The sequence below is a fragment of the Euprymna scolopes genome, chromosome 17 (genome assembly GCF_053919585.1).
Source record: "Euprymna scolopes isolate OS-2025 chromosome 17, ASM5391958v1, whole genome shotgun sequence".
In the NCBI taxonomy this organism is placed as follows: Eukaryota; Metazoa; Mollusca; class Cephalopoda; order Sepiida; family Sepiolidae; genus Euprymna; species Euprymna scolopes.
In genome coordinates, this window is record NC_136498.1 from 96865286 (window position 1) to 96884179 (window position 18894).

At 30.3% G+C, this 18894-nt stretch overlaps 1 long non-coding RNA gene across 11 annotated transcripts in view; it reads right to left on the reverse strand.

Moving 5' to 3' along the window:
- The window catches only part of LOC145296852 (uncharacterized), a 345814-nt gene extending 336315 nt beyond the window's left edge, over positions 1-9499 (reverse strand). For 3 of the 11 annotated variants that reach the window (XR_013870048.1, XR_013870042.1, XR_013870046.1), the window contains exon 1: positions 9000-9499. This is a non-coding gene — a long non-coding RNA (uncharacterized LOC145296852). Of the gene's footprint in view, positions 4838-8999 lie in introns of all 11 variants that reach the window. The other 8 variants (XR_013870052.1, XR_013870051.1, XR_013870047.1 and 5 more) reach the window with 5 other exon arrangements.
- Between the last annotated feature and the right edge of the window lie 9395 nt (positions 9500-18894).

Here is an 18894-nt window from a genome sequence, read left to right on the forward strand (position 1 = left end):
ACACATGGAGTCTGCTTCCATACCACAACGCCGGCTAACCATGGAAGGAACAGCAGACAACTCAGCTGTCGTCATCAAGATTGAAAGTGAAACTCATATCACTTGGAAACGCCAAACAGTGTAAGAAGAAACTCATTTTTTTAATCCCCTATTTAGATTCACCATTTTAAAAAAAAATTTTTTAACCTATTTTTTTTAGTGATTTGTCTTTTAAAAAAAAAAAATCCGTATACTTTGTCATTTTGCTTACACATGCCAATAATTCACACACATTTTAATGTATAAGGAATTAACTTCTGCATAAAGATTATCCCGTCCTCTTAAAGTGCACATATACACCATTCAAGTGATCTTATTTTCTACGGAGAATTTGTCGATTTAAATGTGATTATAAAAAATACAGCCAAAATAATTTTGAAAACAATTGTTTTGAAACTTTACACCAGCAATAGGAATTTTTCTGGACACATATATATATATATTTTTAGATAAATTATAAATTGAACTTATTTTAAGCAAAATTTTTAAATTAAGGTATGTGTTGATGGATACATCCAGTCGATTTAGCACTTCTGTTCATAATTCGATTCCATAAAAAAATGAAAAAAAATGCTATATTATCTTGTCCAACAGTTAACGTCAATGTGCCCGTTGTCAATAACCTGTGTAGACGGTCAAAACATTGGATTAAAGCACTTAAAACTAAAATCTATTAATCAATAATTTTGTCTGTGAAAATAGAAACAGATCAATAAGCAGCTGTTCAAAGTATTATATTTAATGATTTATAGCAAATGAAAGCTCACACGTGCGTGCAAATAAGCGGTTTTGATTTTTTTTTTTTTTTATATTAGTGCAATACTGCAATACAGGAAAGTAATAAAAAAAACTGCAGTTTCCCAGTGGATATATAAGACACAAGTCACTAATTTTTAAGGGTAGTTTTATTTTTACATTCCTAATTTATAGAATAAAAGTATATCACAGAATTTTACATGTTTTTACACTTGTTTAATGTTAAAATCTTGACGATAAAAATATCCCTTTATTAGAAATGGAGTAATATTTTGAAGCTACGCCTAGAAATGAAAGAAATGTTTGTTTATGTTTAAGAATCCTTGTACGTCAAATTGTAAAACTGTTTTACCTAAACTTATATATAGCGCTTTGGGAACGTTTACTGCATAAGGTTGATGAGGGGAGACGACTGTGCTCATTTTATTTATCATTAAGACTTTTTTCGCCAAATCTGAACCATAATAAAAATTAACGTATCCATTTTATGCCTGGAAATTATATTTCCGCGGAAACCTTTTTGTATGAAGAAAAAGATCTAAAAAATACTTTAAAAAGATCACTTCGTATTGGACTCCCCCCCCCCAAAAAAAAAACACCTGATCTTTTTCTAAACCAAAATAAACACTATCCGTTATTTTTTTTTTAATTCCTGCTTAATAATAGATTACCAAACAATTGTTTATGAATTTCTTGCATATAAGTAATTTAGTTCTCGTGAACTGTTAAACAGAAATAATTTGGTCACTCACGAAAAGAAACTGAACTGCACGAAAATCAAATTAGGTTTTATTTTTCATATGCACAAATCATTTTAAACTTTAGAACAAAACCAGCAAAACCTTTAATTGAAACAGATTTTTAAAAATAAATGAAAATAGTCTAAAAAGCAACCCCGATTTTTACTTAAAAGCAAAGAGAACACTAATGGTGGTAGTAGTAGTAGTAGTAGTAGTAGTACGAGGAAACGAAAGGGAAGAGATTAAAGAAAATACTTTTAATTTCAGAAAGAAAAACAAAAGCTAATAAAAAGAACATTTCTATTAATTGCAGAAATTTAAATATTTATCAGAAATTTGTGAAATAAGTGATGAAAAGCATTTAGCATCTTGAAATCGAGTGTGACCCCAATTTGGAAATTAAGGAAGTTTACGGGTTGAGGTTCTGTTGTGTCGGCGATGAGAACGAATCTACATATTCGTTTTACCAACATGGCTGGGTCTGGTTATGGTGGCAGACGAAGCTTATTGGAAATTGTTAAGGGTTTTCTGAAAATTGTTAAGGGTTTTCTATGTGATCGCTACTTTATGTTGTTCAAAAATTACTAATTTCTTATTTTTTCTTTGTTTTGAAATTGAAAAAGTCTTTAAATCTGAAATTTAAGAATACATACAGAAATAAAACGATTCCAGTGTAGAAAACATCGTTTATTGAGAGAATAAACAAATTTTCCAAACTAAAAATTATAAAAAATATTCGCACAGTAAACAGAAGAGTTTAATGTTTTAAGCGTTAAAAGAGCAACATTTAATGATACTCGACTAAATCGTCAAAGAAGAAAAAAAAGGGAGGGGGGAAATATTTAACGAGCGAAATCGTTTAAACGTGAAATATATCTACAAGCAAAATTTGAATTTTATCTTTTTAAATATACATAGTAAAAATTTCAATCTAAATCACCTTTGCTCTGAACACGTATTTCTTTCTATTGTTATTGTTGCGTTTCGCGGAAAAATGGAGATTTCTTTCCTAAACTCACCATGACAGATTTTTTGAAAACTTGTCAGATACCTCTGAGTGAGAGAAATGGGCCACCTGGGTAGAAAAAAATGCTTATTTTTTAAATAATGAGGAAAAAAAATGCGTTTACGCTGCATTCTCAAAAAAAAAAAAAAAAAAGAGGGGGGTACAAATGAACTTACAAGTTAGAACCATTCGTTATGTAAAGTGGTTTATACACTGCATTTGTGTTCATATTAGTTTGCACAAAATATCCGACGGTTTACAATAATTCAGTATATTGAAAATGTTAAAACTTGTTTAGATTAACGTTTCAGTGAATTCGAGCTTTCGTCAGGTTCATCGATCGCCACTTAAGTCATACATTTTCAAAGAAAAACGGAGCACTCGCACTCGACAGTTAATATGAATATAAACGTATAATTTCCATTACTTCCGTGGCAAGAGTAATATCGTGAAAATGCCCGACTTCTGATCAGTTTACAGAATCTCAACATGAAAACACAACTAGCTACACCGAAAAGATGTAATACGGCGAATCAGCTGTTAGTAGGAAATAAGCAAATGAATTCCTGGTAGGTAAGAAATATTATATAAAACCTAATCCTTTTCTTTCAGGCTCTTCTCAATTCATAAATAAAAAAATGAAATATTTTCAGTTAACCGCCACCTACCCCTAAATAAATGATGTTTGAGAGAGTATTTGCCCAACACACACAAATCTCGAATCAGGCTGTAAACGGAATAACGTAAACGAAAAAACAAACAAACTTTGGATTGTTTTTAAGTAATAAATAATCTCGTTTCTACTAAAAACGTTTTGCTTTTAAATTTATACGTGTCTTTGAAAAAAAAAATGCGCTGGTTTGGTTCACCATATACAGTGTAATCCGGATATAAGAGACTTCTTCTCAGGTCTCTACAGCTCTTTTATATCCAGGGTTCTTACATCCGGGTTACACTGTACGTTAACATAGGCTCTAATTTGGGACCAGAGGAAATCTCTTATATAAGTTTTCTTATATTAGGGTATTTTATATCCGGGTTCATGATAAATTTCAACAGTGTATAATATTATAAAATGCACACAACTAACAAATCTCATTAATAAACTAATATTTCGTTTCTTTTATTAAAAGAAACTTGTTTCAATAAAATAAACTAAATTAGTTTAATGTTTTTTAATCTTATTTTGTCGATGTGTCCAGTTTCATCACACGTATATTCAGATACATTAATTTTAATTACAATAGAGAACACGTAAAGAACAAATTCTATTAAATTTTTTATCAGATCTCCAAAATGTCATAAATTCATGTTATCACCATTATTTCTAAATTCATTTTTGGAATTAGAACCTCATTTTGGATATTTGAAAGGGAGAAAATCTTGTTTAAAGTGATTTGTTCATTTTTAGGCAGATCTGCAGTTTAGGTTGTTAAAATAGCCTCTTACTCTGGCATGATTAGAATGGACAACTTTTAGATTACACCGTTGTGACATCACCTAAAATAAACGTCAATGGTTGATTCATTAGTTTCACTTTCTTTTCTTTTTCATAAACTATAACTAACAATATATTTTATTTCTAATTGATAAACATTGAACAATAAATTTTTAAAAGAATTTTGTTCACGGATGCATTTGATGATACATCGAAAAAACTTTCCCTTTTTCTCTTGATCGCCACAGGAATTCCATCAAATGCACATTGAACTTTGCTTTAGTATGTCCCCATAAACCTTCAATGATTCGAGGGGGCAACTGGATCCATGAAGTTTTCATCATAGACAACTTTGTTGTGATCATATATCCCATTCTCAAATTGTTTGAGACCTTCGTAGGCCGCTCATCCATTAGAGATAAGAATCCTCGTCTCTGGTAGGATTCAAGATCTAATAATTGGAAATGTTTCTTGATCTCTCTTCTTCACAATAGCTAAATTGCAGTGGTTTTTGAACCACGTTCAACGGCCCCCAAAACCCAGACCCAATTTTTACGTGTCCTCTGTTGTATTTTCTGAATAAGATTCATCAATTTAGATGCGTTTCTTTGTTGTTTCATCGATGCCACCAACCATCACGTGGTGATCGAATATGTCCTGTTCGCATACTTTCTGGATTAAATCCACCCAATCAACAATGGTACGTTGAGCAACATCTATTTCTCTTCTTATTCTGCTCTGCTGTATTTCAATGCTCCAACAGAATAACAATGTCAGTATCTGCTGGATGATGGCTTCATTCTAAAAATAAACCTTTTCTTGAAGAAACTGCGAATAAAGAAAAGGATAAAAAAAACCCTGCAAATATAGAAAAGGATAAAAAAAAAACAAATGAAATTAAAATTTTTCTTAAAAATGAAATGAAAAACAATATAAAAAAATCAAACTTTGGAAACTGCTTAAAAACAGATCTACTTTCGTAATGTAAATTTTAACCACGTGTTGATAACGCAACGGTATAATCTACGCGATTAAAACTTAAATTACGAATGTGTATCTATTTTTTTAACCACTTGCAAAACTTTTGTTAAATAATATTCAATAGTTTTATCATGTAGGCAATAGTTAGGTTTGCATTCATTTATAAATTTAATTTTTAATGTTTATTAATATTATTTAAAAACAAAATAATATATTGTTAGTGTTAACATTAAAAGAAAAAAGTAAATTAAACTAAGGAATAAATCATTTCCGTTTATTTTGGTGACGTCACAACAGTGTAATCTAAAAGTTGTCCCTTTCGTCATGCAAGGATTAGAGCCTCTAACGTAAACTGCATATTTGCCCATTATGTGCAAATAACAATCCCGTCTAAAAATAATAAATCACTTGAAAATTTCATTTATTTTTTCGATATCTAGGATGACAGATTTAGATTTTGGGGCCTACATTCATAGTGTATTTATTATGCCTAGGGAGGTAGTTCCTTATCTTAGTTTTATTCAGAAATGGATACTAGTCCAATCATTCACTAGAGAGTGCCGCCGTTAATTTTGATCCCCAATACAGGCTGTCCCTTTCTTTGGGGGAGGGGGATTTCCTTACACATTAACATAATAGTTTAATTTTGTTCCCATAGCGAGGCAAGAAAAACAAAAATCGTACTTTACTCTTTATATGAAAGTATTTTTCATTTACAATCGATTAAAAAAATGGCAATCAAATTATTTTGTTTATAGTTGTATAAAAATGACCCTTCAAAATACGAAAGGAGTTTAATAGTAAATAAAATGTCCAATAGAAGTCATTTTGTGCTTTTAAAATTATTAGAACATTCTCATGAATGAAAGTTTTGCAATCTTTACATCCAATAATTTATAAATCGGAATGGATATTACATTAGTAAAATTAGTTTCATCTTGACGTAGTTAAATTAAAAATTGAATGACCAAACAATGCCAATAATTTAATAATCTATTTTCATTTAACTTTTCAAAGCAAAACAACAATGAAAGTAAAAATACTTTTCGATATTTGATTTGAACAATGTTTGGATTCGTAGAAATCAATAAGTTTCAAAATGAAAAAAAAAAAAAAAAATTTGGAATAAAATTAGATTTATTTTTTCATGCTTATTTCTTCCAATTGTTGAAACGTTTGGCTTTGAGTTTAAAAAAACACTGCCATCATGCATTGCCAATATTCGCTCAGTAAAATCTGATAAGGATTTAGTGACGAACATTAAAAAGAAAACAAACATTGCCTTCTCCGTTTTTTTTTTTTTTGTTTTCTTTTTAATTTTGGTAAAATCGCAGATTAGTTAACAGTCGACAAATCGTAAACAAACAAACAAAACGAAAGTTAAATAATTTCTACCAAATGCATTAAAATTTGATTCACATTCATTTATCAGCAGTAGATTGACATTTAACGCGCTGTTTTTTGTTTGCGTCCAAAACTATATTTACACGGCATATTTGCCGTTTAGTTGTACAAATAGCATCGGAATCTATTATCACTAAAAGGGACACGTTGGGTCGGCACCGGGATATAGCGCTTAAACGTTTGTTTATATTTATGTGATTATTAAACTGTAATCCTAATGATTAAAATTTAATATAAATAAATAAATAAAAAAAAGAAATGCGAGATGCCATTTACATACATCACACAAGAAAAATTGCACACTTGTCGTTAGAGATTTTGGGGGGGATGGGGACTAAAAAGATGGCGAAAAATTGCTTACCATTAAACAGAAGTCAATATCAAGTTCCTCGAACTTAGAATTAATGGAAGGATAAGACATTTTTTTTTACTATATTTTCAGGAATAAAACCGCGACAAGCGACCATTTAATTTATTGTCCCATTATATATATATAACACTTAACAGTTTCAGCCCATTATGCACATATTTTATTTTTGTTTAAGATTTTTCGACTGTTAACTATTTTGCATTTAGCAAATTTTCAGTCACGCTGAGTTTCGTAAATGATAATTACAACACAAAACAAAAAAACAATTTGCAAGATATATATTGGTTTAGTGAAACTTTGAATCTACTCATGACGTCAGCATGTAGAGGCTGATGTTACACTGAAAATACAACTCGAGCTTTAACGAAAAAACAAAAGCAATTTGTTTTAATATTTTTTAAAACAAATTAATCAAAATTAAGCGTTTCGAGTTAAGTTTATTAATTAATATAAGTTTCTAATATATTTTTAATCGTAAAACCAGAAAATAAATTAGTATGGGCATATAGAATTGATTAACTTGCAGATTTTTATTTTCTTCCAATTCAATGTATTAAATAATGGATGCCGACTTTAAGTTCCATCATCCTTAGCAATGTTTAAAACTGTAAAACATTTTTTTTTACTTGCTAAATTTTTGCTGATAAAATTGTCTCATCTCTCATACGTACGAAAAAAAAAAAAAAAAGTTGGAAAGCCCAACAAATCAATTACTTTCCAAGATGGGGCATAATGGGCCAACTTAGAGTTTTAGTGATGGGATCACTGTCGATTCCCTGCAGGCAAGAAGAATTATTGGTGATAGTGCACTTACTGATCCGCGCTATTTTTTAAATCGTATTTCCAAGTTTAATTAAAGTTTTATGATATGTTTTTATTCAATTGTAAGATGAAAGTATAGAATAGTTACAAAACACCCTCCCCGCCCCATGTTAAGAACGGCTTTTTAAATAATAACGTTATTGTTTCAGCATGGATCAATAAGTGCACCGAATTATTCATTTGAATAGGTTTATACTAATAAGCTTGTGTTTATATCACATGTACCGTGATATGAAATAATGTTTAAGTGTAGATACATGTTGCTGGAGATACTTGTATTTATAACATTTCTATATGATAAGTTGTATGTTGGAACTACTGATGACTTTTTTTAAGTTGAACAGATACAAGGATGACATATACCCACCATCCAATTGATTTTTATCAATTCTCATATTGTCACACAATGTGATCAGGTTTAAGTTTTCTTAAATCTTTCTTCGACAACCCCAAAATTGATGTATTATTTATGTACCCCCCCCCCTCAATCACTTGCTTTTCGTAAGTATGAATATAAAATTTTCCGGTATTATGTACGACCTGCCCAGTGTAGTATAAACATCCCAACCACCCCATGTTAAAAACGGCTTTCGGAATAAACATCTTCCCAACCTCCCCATTTAAGAACAGCTTTCGAGGTCAGGGGTGTGTTTATTCCCAAAGCCGTTCTTAACATGGGGAGGTTTAGGTGTTTATAATATGCTGGGGCACGTCGTAAAAATTTACCAATTTTCCTTCAAAATCCTCGACGCATATGCTATCTTATTTGTCGACCTCAGTAAGCTTGGACATTTTTTCAAATTAATATCACACTCAAAGTGCTGGCATCATATTCGGCTGCCATGGAGGAGTTCGAAGTTTCAAGTAAAAATGCAAATAAATCAGAAAGTATCTTCCGTTTTGTTTTAGGAACATGAGTTTTACTTTAGTGACGGCATGGAGCGTACTTTTCTGAGCAATAAAGCAAATTTAAGAATTTTATTTTAAATTTAAGATGTAAAAGTTACAATTTATTAATCTTTTATATTTTTAATTAATCCGTTTGCAAAAAACTTGTATTTTGTTCAATTAAATTAATAAAGAAAATGGCGCTAAAATGGTTTTGTTATTCTCAAAGTTTTAACATATTTTAATGCTATAAAAATCAAACAAGTTTACAAATAATCAAACAAGTTTACAAATAATCAAACAAGTTTACAAAAACAAACAAAAAAACAAACCACAACCGCACACACACACACACACACACACACACACACAAAAAAAAAAACAAGTGACAATCTTTCTATTTTGTTTTATTTAAATATTTTTTTTCGCAAAGACGAGGAGCAGTTTGCAAGTGTTTTTTTTTTTTTTTTTTTTACTTTATTCCTTCAAAATAAAACAATCAACAGATGTCGATAAAAAAAATTCAATGACATTAACTCAAAACACAAAACCTACCTTTTCCAGTGGAAAATAATCAGTGTTAACTTCAGTTTAGTGGTAAATGAATCCTTAACAAGATGAAAAGGCTACTGATTAAAACAGACGCTGACAAGAGTTCGCCATTTTGTAAAGAATGTGTTAGATTATATTTATAGCACACTTGACTCTTTGTTAGTATGGGAGCCGAGAAGGGTAAAATAACAGTGCCGTTTTACTATCGAAGTGGGGGTTTCCTTCACTTTTACAATAAAATACACACATAAATTGTTTTTAGGCGTTACTATAGAAAAGAAAATATTAATCCGCTCATTGAAAGCTAAGATTAAAAAATATTAAGATAAACAATGTTTTAAGAATAATTCTAGCACGCTCAAGGAAAAACTAAAAGTTACCGATAAAAGAATACTTTAAAATGGCTATAATATCGATACAATTTACCCAAATGATCAATTTGTTATGTTTACAGTAATCGTGGTGTTTTGTAAAATCGATAAGCTTAACGGAATGGATTTAAAATACCTTTAAAAATTGATTCTCTAACTATTAGTAATGATAAATGATTTTGCACGTTTAGTGTTTCATACATTTCAAATTAATTTTTTTATAGTCAGCTTTATTTTTCTTAAGTAATTGATTTGATATAGATCAACAGGTAAACAAAATTCGGGGTTGTTTTACTATACACATAGATTCGAAGAAGTTGTCAAACAAATAAATGTTATCAAAGGCAAGATAAGTTACTTTTCTATCTAACTGGGTAATTCTTTAGTGTTTTTATTTAATGTAACGTGTTTATTCGGCTCGAGTCATAGTTTACTGATGCATTTGAAAAATGCAAATGGGCCATTTGTTAAATGGCTGCACGCTCGCTGAAACAAACAAAATATAAAAAATACTGTTAGAAACTCACTCAATATATGTTACTGTGACATAGAAACCCACCGAATATATGTCCGCCTAACAGTATTTTGCATAATTTGTTTGTTTGACCTCATTTTCCCAAACTTACAGGGTTCAACAACGAGCATGCCGCCATTATTCTTTTTAAAATGTATCGATAGGCACTATGATTTTCGAAAGATTCCACATTTTAAAGTGAGTAAAACCACTAAGAACTTTTCCAGAAAGGTAGAAGAGTAACTTATCTTACTGCATCATCAATCAGTATAAACAATAGAACAGATTAGCGCAAGACTGCATCCATTCGGCCTACGGCCGCTCGTCTTCAAAACTAATGTCAACAAATATTGCAATAAACATTTATTTGTTATATATTTGTTTTTTTAACCACTTTTTCGAATCTATGTGTATAGTAACACAAACCCCAAAATTCACTAAAAAAAAGTCCGAGTGAATTTTATCTAAAAATAAGTATCACTGAACAAGTTCCTTCTGCATTTTGAGAAAACTAACTGGTCATCGGGCTAGGATCGAAGTGTAGTATTTGTTAAAAAAATCTGGAATAGTTTAAGTAGGGTAGTTCATATAGTAAATGTATTGTGATGACTGCTTAAGTAAAAATGAAGGACAAATGACAGAATTAGTCGAAATGCATTTAGTTAATAGGCAGAGGATGAACTGTCGGCTAACAACAAAGTGTAGTATCTGCTCTGGGTAAATGTTGAGATTGTATGCCTAAACAGAATACAATAATAAATAGTTATAGACGACAAATAGTTTCATTTTTAATAGTATTATTAAATGAGGAACTATTTCGCGTTCAAATATATTAAGGGTATTTCGTAGAATACGGACCGTGGTGAAATAGCATTTAAAAATCCAATCTGAATATGGGTAAGGGATCTTAAAAAAAAAAAAAAAAAAAAAACTATTCTGTACTTTCATCCAATAATTTAATAAAGAAAAGCTACGGTAAAAGTTTAATTTACCAATTGGTAAGACGCCATTTTGTGAAAAAAAAAATATCGATTATTCTAACATATTTACACATTTCAAACATTTTTATTTTCAGATTACATGCGTAATACTAAGTAGATTTTAACTCTAAATGGTCTCTAATATATATATATATATATATATATATATATATATATATATATATATATATATATATAACACATTTTTTATCGATTACACAATTTTTATCGCATTTTAGGGACGATCTTAACATGATACCGCACTCTATCTTTCTGTCTTCAGTCACGGCCAATGAAGAAATTCTTCTGGATCGAGCTAATTTTTATCTATGTTTATCTCCAGAGTGCCTCTTTTTGGAGAAATGGATATTCCTTACATAAGAAAGGACCGTTTGTCTCATGAGAAGGCAATAGTGAAGGAAGAAAAAACATCAAATTATAAAAGATGTTTTTTAAATTAAACTTGTGGCAATAAAATCTTTTTAGATTTGATTTTTGATATGATTTAAAATAATTAAAAAAAAAAAAAAAAAAAACCACGTGAGCGGTTTTGCTCATACGACTCTTTCATAATGGTTAATTCATAGCGGGGGGATCAAATTCCTCCAAAAGTGGTACCTGGCCACGTCGGCATTGTCTCGAAGATGAGAGTACAACAAACAAACGAAAAAGCCGGGTTTGTATTACTGTACAAAATACTGTTAGAAACTCGCTCAATATATATTACCGCGTAAGTTGACATATATTCGGTGTTTTTTTAATAGTATTTTGTATAGTTTTTTATTTATAACACCTTTTCCCGAACTTACCGTGTTAAAGAGAGAATCAGACGCCATCTTGAATGTTCCAATACATCGCTAAACACTGTATGGTTTTCGAGCTGAATAAACATGTTAAATTGAATAAAAACACAAAAAATATATCCAGTTAGGTAGAAAAGTAACTTATCTTGCCTTTGATAACATTTATTTGTTATATATTTGTTTTTTGACAACTTTTTCGAATCTATGTGTACAGTAATACAAACCCGAAACAACATAACTATAGCAAAATTAGTTACAGTTTTATTGGTGTTCAGTAAAAATTCCACAATTGCATAACTAGGAAGAAAATCACAACAATTCGTTAATACAAAATTAGGATAATTTAAGAGGGGCTAGATGCACGGACTAAACTCCATCTCAGTTTTAAATACAGTCTAAGCCCCCCCCCCCTCCTATTTTAAAATTGAACATATACTTTGTTGTTTTGGAAAAAAAAAAAAAAAAAAAAAAAAAAAAAAAAAAAAAAATCAACTTTCCGCGTACGGGAACACCAGCCTTGAAAAACACTTTTTTTTTCATGAAATTTAACATACGACGTGTTTTTTTTTTTTTTTTTTTTTTTTTTTTTAATGCATTCCCGTTTGATTCAACCGCCTCGTTTTGATTTTGATGCCGGGTCGTTTTCATTCGGCTTTTATGGTTGCTTACGTAAACAGGCAAAAGATACCTAAGAAAAGTCGGTTTAATTATAGGGTCATGCATGAACTGTACAAGATTACAAAAAAAAAAAAAATAAATAAATAAAAAATAAAAAAAATTACAGGATGGAAAAAATATTTCATAGGAAAGTCTTCTAACTCTCGCTTCCCTTATTTTGTATTTTAGTCGACACAATGAGGTATGGTTTTAAATGCACGTTAGAATCTTAAAATGATCTCTCGGTTGGAATGTATGATATAGCGAGCGAATGTCTAGCATCCAGCAGAATGCCCCATCCCTAGATAAATAAGGAAATAAAAAATAAAAACGCAGATGAACGTTTTTGTTCATTTATAACATCATTCTTATTTATAACAAATTCACGTCATTAATCAGTATGAACCATAGAACAGATTAGCGCAAGACTGCATCCATTCGGCCTAGGACCGCTCGCTCGCCTTCAAAACTAATGTCAACAAATATTGCGATAAAACGTATTTATATACGTACTCAAATTTTGTTCATTTTCAATCCTCTCTCAATATTCTTCATTAAACTGAGAATCTATCCATATCATTAAAGTTTGTCCTCTAGTGGTATTTTACCTTGATAAGTGGTGACTTATGAGTTAAACATTCCATTCCATCCATGTAAATCGTTAACTAAATTGTGTTTACTGTTTACGAACAATCCAGTAATTGTAACCTAATAATGTTTGATTAAAATAAAACTAAATATGCTGTTAAGTTAACAGTTTTAACAGTCATCATTGACCACTTATCTGTTTAATCGATCCCCCACGGGGAACAAAGTTAAAGTTTTGGTTTGTAATGTGGAGAAAATTAAGCAAAAACACAGAACAAAAAATAAAAATTGCCTCTGTCTATAAGGATTTCTCCTTCAATGAAAATTGTATCAGAACAGATACTAGATTTCACTAACATCAGTAGTTAAATAAAAAGCTCCAAAATTTCAATTTTTCATATTTATTTTATGAATTTAATTGTTTTATGAATCTAATGAATTTTGAATAAAAATCCACCAAAACTAAAATTTGATAAAATAAGTGCTAGTGAGCCGAGTAAAACTCAGCTTAAATGGACTGAAAATGCCCCCCCCCCAAATAAAAACAAACTAGATAATTTTCTACAATTTTTACACCTTGCACCATGAAGTCGAGAACAAAATATGGACCCGTAATTTTCATCTTGTTTGGGAGTGTCAAGGATTAACACAGACCCCCCCCCCCCGGTCTAGTGGGTAGGTAGCCGGTCAGGCATCTGGAATTGACCAACTGATCAAATAAATCTGTTTGCTTAATTTGTCGTCCTTGACATTGACTTTTCATATGGCGACCGAAAAGTAGTCTTATTTTAAGTAGGAGTACTTCTCTCTTTGCACGGGTGGGGGTGGGAATGTCGTCCTACGGTTATTTTGTGACTAGCCCAGACCCTAGCAAAGTGCTGTCTCCATCATATAAAAGCAATCTAATGTCAAATCCACCCACGTGAGGGTTGGGGACTTGGAGAGACAGTAAAAACAAACAAGCACACACAAAAAAAAAAAAAACAAAAAAGAAAAAAAACAAACAAAATTAAGAAAAACACCTGCACTTAACTGCTTCATTTTACAGCGTTTACTTTATACGAAACATTATCTGTTTGAGGGTGGGGACTCTTATTTAGAATTATACTTAAAATAATACAGGCAAACCTTAAAGTATACGTACCTGTCACGGAACAAAGATACTATATTCCAAAAATCACATAAATTGATCAAGTATTTTTATTTTTAAATCAAGAAAATAAAATTTTATTTCGGAGCGAGATGCTCTTTTTTCAGCCATGTTTTATAAATAAGGGGGAAACAACTCCATTCCAGCTATCAAGATCAAAATGTTGGCCATGTGCCTAAGTTTTTTGTTCATTGTTGATTTTGACTGTATTTTTTAACATGAATAAAAGATTTAATATCTCAAAATGTTATGCATACAATTCTTGAAATAACTAAACTATTTGATTAATTTATGTAATTGTTGGAATATGACATCTCGGAAATAAAATTTTAATGTATATGTTTTGTTGTCATAAGTCTATCTTCCCAAACATTACTATATTTGTGTGTGAGTTATTTTATCCTTTTTGGGATTTTCTCTTTTTATGTGAGGGTAGCATCTCTGGAATTACTTCTATTTTTTCTGCTAGTCAATAATAATTCTCTCTAGAACTTAAAGCACACATTTTAAAGGAGGGGGATCATATACGTCGCATAAACCCTTTTTTTATACATATTTTTAAAAGTAAACGTTAGACGTTGCAGTCAGATTATCATATTAAATAATGGGTTCGAATTAAAATTCGAGGTTAGTTTTTATGTAAACACACGACATCAGTTCAAATTCGGTGGCCATTTTGTTTTGATTTAATAACATAATGCAGTGTTTTCAAGCGTGCTTTTCTCAATTTTACATGCATAATAAAACTGAATTTTAAATGGAAAGGATTCCTCATTTAGTAATAACAAAAACAATATAAAAACATTTATTACATGTACAAATATTCTTTTAGCGTTCTTCTGACCGCGACCTTTAACGTATACTTTTTTGTTGTTTTAGCATGCAAAAAAATAAAATAAAAATAAAAGATAATTTAAAAGAACACAAAAGAAATATTCATTTATTTTTTAATTTGTAACTCATTACCAAGACGATAATAGGATCATTTTATTTCTTGATAAAAAGTTAACAATTCGATTAAAAAATTCTGTCAGACAACTTATTCGCAGCAAGTCGTACCGAAGTTACCCAATCATCTTATTTTCATTTACAATTTTCGGTACTTACACTGTAGAAGTACCGAAAATTGTAGAACTTCTACAGTTATCGCCGAAAATGGAGACGCCATTTTTTCGGACACCTGTCGTCAAAATTAGAGGAAGAAATCAGTATTTTAAATAATGACCGAAGCATGAAATAAATAACAAAAATTAAACTATGATTAGTTCCGAAAAACAAAACAAAACAAACAAACAACAAAAAATTAATAACTACGTGCTTGCTCCAGAGTAGTATAAACACTTCCAACCAACCTCCCATGTTAAGAACGGCTTTCGAGGTTGGGGTGCGCTTATTCCGAAAGCTGTTCTTAATATGGGAATATTTAAACTACTCTGGGGCATGTAGTAATTAGTTCTTTTCAGAAGTAATCATTATGGTTTAATTGTTATTTATTTCATGCTTTGCTTCTTCGGTCATAGTTTAAAATACTGATTTCTCCCTCTGATTTTGACGACAGGTTCCCGAAAATGGCGTCTCCATTTTCGGCGATAAACTGTAGAAGTACCTAATTTTCAACGGTGTTTTCATTATTATTATTATTATTTTTTTTTTGCAATAGCCAACGAAACTAAAAACAAAATGCAAAAGTTACCAAAAGAGATCAACATGAATCATTCTTTTTTGTGTTTTTACTTATTCTAAATATACGGCATAATCACGTTGACACGGCGGTTCCCGTTCGAAGTTAATACTAAAATGGGTGACCATTTGGTAATACCAAGTGCTGTATGCCTGGAGAGGGATGGGTTTTTCTTGACCAAGAATGCAGCAGCAGCAGCATACCCTAACGACCCCGGAGGGTTAAAAGGCTCATACACTTATTTTTAAGCGTTTATTTGCTTTGAAACACACCGAGTTTCATGACTATTGAATTAGAACAAAACATGGCGGTTTTGTTATAGTCATTTGGACTCGATAATCGCTCAAAATAAAAAAATTAAACAAAACACGGGTAGAAACAAATCTAATAAGTGTCACCAACCGTTACAAAATGTAACGTTATATACCCGTATTTTATTTAGTTTTCGATTTGTGAATTATTATCGAGGGTCCAAATAACCAAACCGAAACCGTTATTCTTTTCGTTCTAACTTGGACTTAACACTACTTTTGTTTTAAAATAAATAAACACTTTAAAATAAAAATTCTCCGGGTAGGTAGAAGATTAAATTGTCTTCGGTAAAAGTTTTTGAATATATTTCACCAGCTTTTTGTTTTGTTGGCTATAACTTTCTATTAGCGTTCATTTCAAACTTTTCAAATTCCATTCCGAAGGATCACGAAGTACCCCCCCCAACCCATTGTTTACAAACGATTGAAATAATATTTCATTTCCGAATAAATTCAATATAATTAAAATTACGCATCAACGTAATTTTAAATTATATTGAAAAACGTTCTGAGAACCGGACTTTAATTATTGGATAGAAAATTGGTGGAACACCGCCGGCGCCATTATATTTCTCCAACACCTCACTCTTTCTTTACCTATTAATAACAATTTACTTTTCTAAAGTTTTTGACACTATTGTCTATCGGACCCTAATAAGAATGTATTTCGTTTAATAAATAAATAAATAAATAAAAATAATGATTTTAAAACTCCCTTGTGTCTAATTTGCTTTCGTTGGGAATCAAATAAATACAATAAAACTGTTTTGTTTCGTTCAGTTAACTTAAAACTCAAATACGAAAAACAATAAAAGCAACGACATACGACTCGTTTCACGCCATCATTCATTTAAAAAAAAAATAAAAAAATTCCGTATTATCGATTAAACTATTCTATTCTTTAAACCAATTAATTAAATTTTTAGGTGATTTTGCGATTCCTATTTCAGTCACGTAAATTAGAGTGAAATGAGTTTCTGTATAGTTTTCCAAAATATTTTTGGTGCTTGCTTCTGTACTTTTGTTACCACGCTATTTTTTAAAATACTATTTTCAAGTTAAATTCAAGGTTTTCGATATATTTTACATTAAATTGTTACGTGAAAGTAGAGAATAGTTAGAAAACACCCTCTTCCTCATGTTAAGAATGGCTTTCTAAATAATAAACTCTAAATTAGCCGTAAAAATCCACCCCCTTTTTTTTTAATTAAAAATGTACTTTTTAGGTTATTACCTGTTTTTTTTTTTTACACAGGCATCACATTATCAAGACCAAGAGGTCACTCGAGGATAAGGGTTAAAGAGTTTACAGTAGAAATTAGACAATATAAATGTAAAGATTAAAAAAAAAAGAAAACCTTTACAATGCCGACTTTTTAGCTTTTCGGGTGTGCTGAAAACGAATATAACATTTAAAAATTGTGCAGAAAAATAGTTTTCATGATATGAAGAAATCACTTTTTTCAAGAAATAGGGATCACTTTTTTATGAATTTAGGAAAACTCGACCCCGGAAAACTCGACCCCTTTTGCTAGGTAGAAAAACTGGTCCCTTATTGAATAAATATCGATTGAAAACACATTTTATGACCGTTCTTGAAGATATTGTCTTTAAAAGAGAATACACATCCCATAATATTTTAAAAAAATATTTTTACTTGTTTACTGTTATTTTAAAAAAATTAATTTTTCTAAGTTTTCGTTTTCTACCTAGCTTTGAAAGTTTTTGGTCTTTCAACTTATTTCAACGAGTTTATTTTTAGTTAAAAAAAAAAAAAAAAAAAGTAATGTCGAGTGTTACTTATGAACAAAAAATGTCCGACATAAGAAGATCGCGTCTTAGGGGGATAATTGCTCAAAAATAGAAAATTAAAGAAAATATTAAGGTAGATATAGTTTTAAAACGACCCCCCCCCCAAAAAAAAAAGAAAAGAAATTTGTATATTTTTAGGTAATTGCACAATGCACATCCCATAATATTTTAAAATATTTTTACATGTTTATTGTTTTAAAAAAATTAAATTGATTTTTCGGTATTATTATACAAACACCGTGACAGCGTTAGGGTTAGGGTTAGGGTTAGGGTTTAGGGTTAGGGTTAGGTTTAGGGTTAATTCGCTGTCACGGTGTTTGTATAGTTTTACCGATTTTTCTAAGTTTTCGTTTTCTACCTAGCTTTGTAAGTTTTTGGTGTTTAAACTTATTTTAAACAGTTTATTTAATTAAAAAGAAATAACAAGTAATGTCACACTTAGTAAATAATTTGTAACAAAAAAATGTCCGAAAATTAAAGAAAATACTGAGGTAGGTAGTTTTTAAGGTGATTCAGTTTTTAAACGAGCCTCCTCCACTCCAAAAGAAAATAAATTTGTATATTTTTAAGTACTGCAGTACTGCACAAGTGCCCCCGAAATGACTTTTAAACGATACCCTCCCCTCCCATGTTAAGAATGGCTTTCGAAATAACATGATTTCAGCGCGGTACCAAAATTACATACGACCGGGTTTTCTTTTTTGTTGTTTTTTAATAATGCAAGAATTATTTAAACTAAATTAATTCTTCTAAATAAAATAATTTCTTTCTTTGATAATACGTGTTTTCTTTCTTTATTTTTGTTTCGTAATGATACAAAAAGTGTTAAAACTAGAGTATTTTTGTGAATAAATATTTAGTTTCGTTTTTCGTATCTTGACTCCGTGATCAAGTTTATTTTTTTAAGCAAGAGTTAAAAATAAGTTTTTTAAAAAATATTATGGGGATGCATAGTCTCTTTTAAAAACAATATCTCCTTCAAGAACTGTAATAAAATTTGTTTTCAATCGATATTTATTCAATAAGGGACC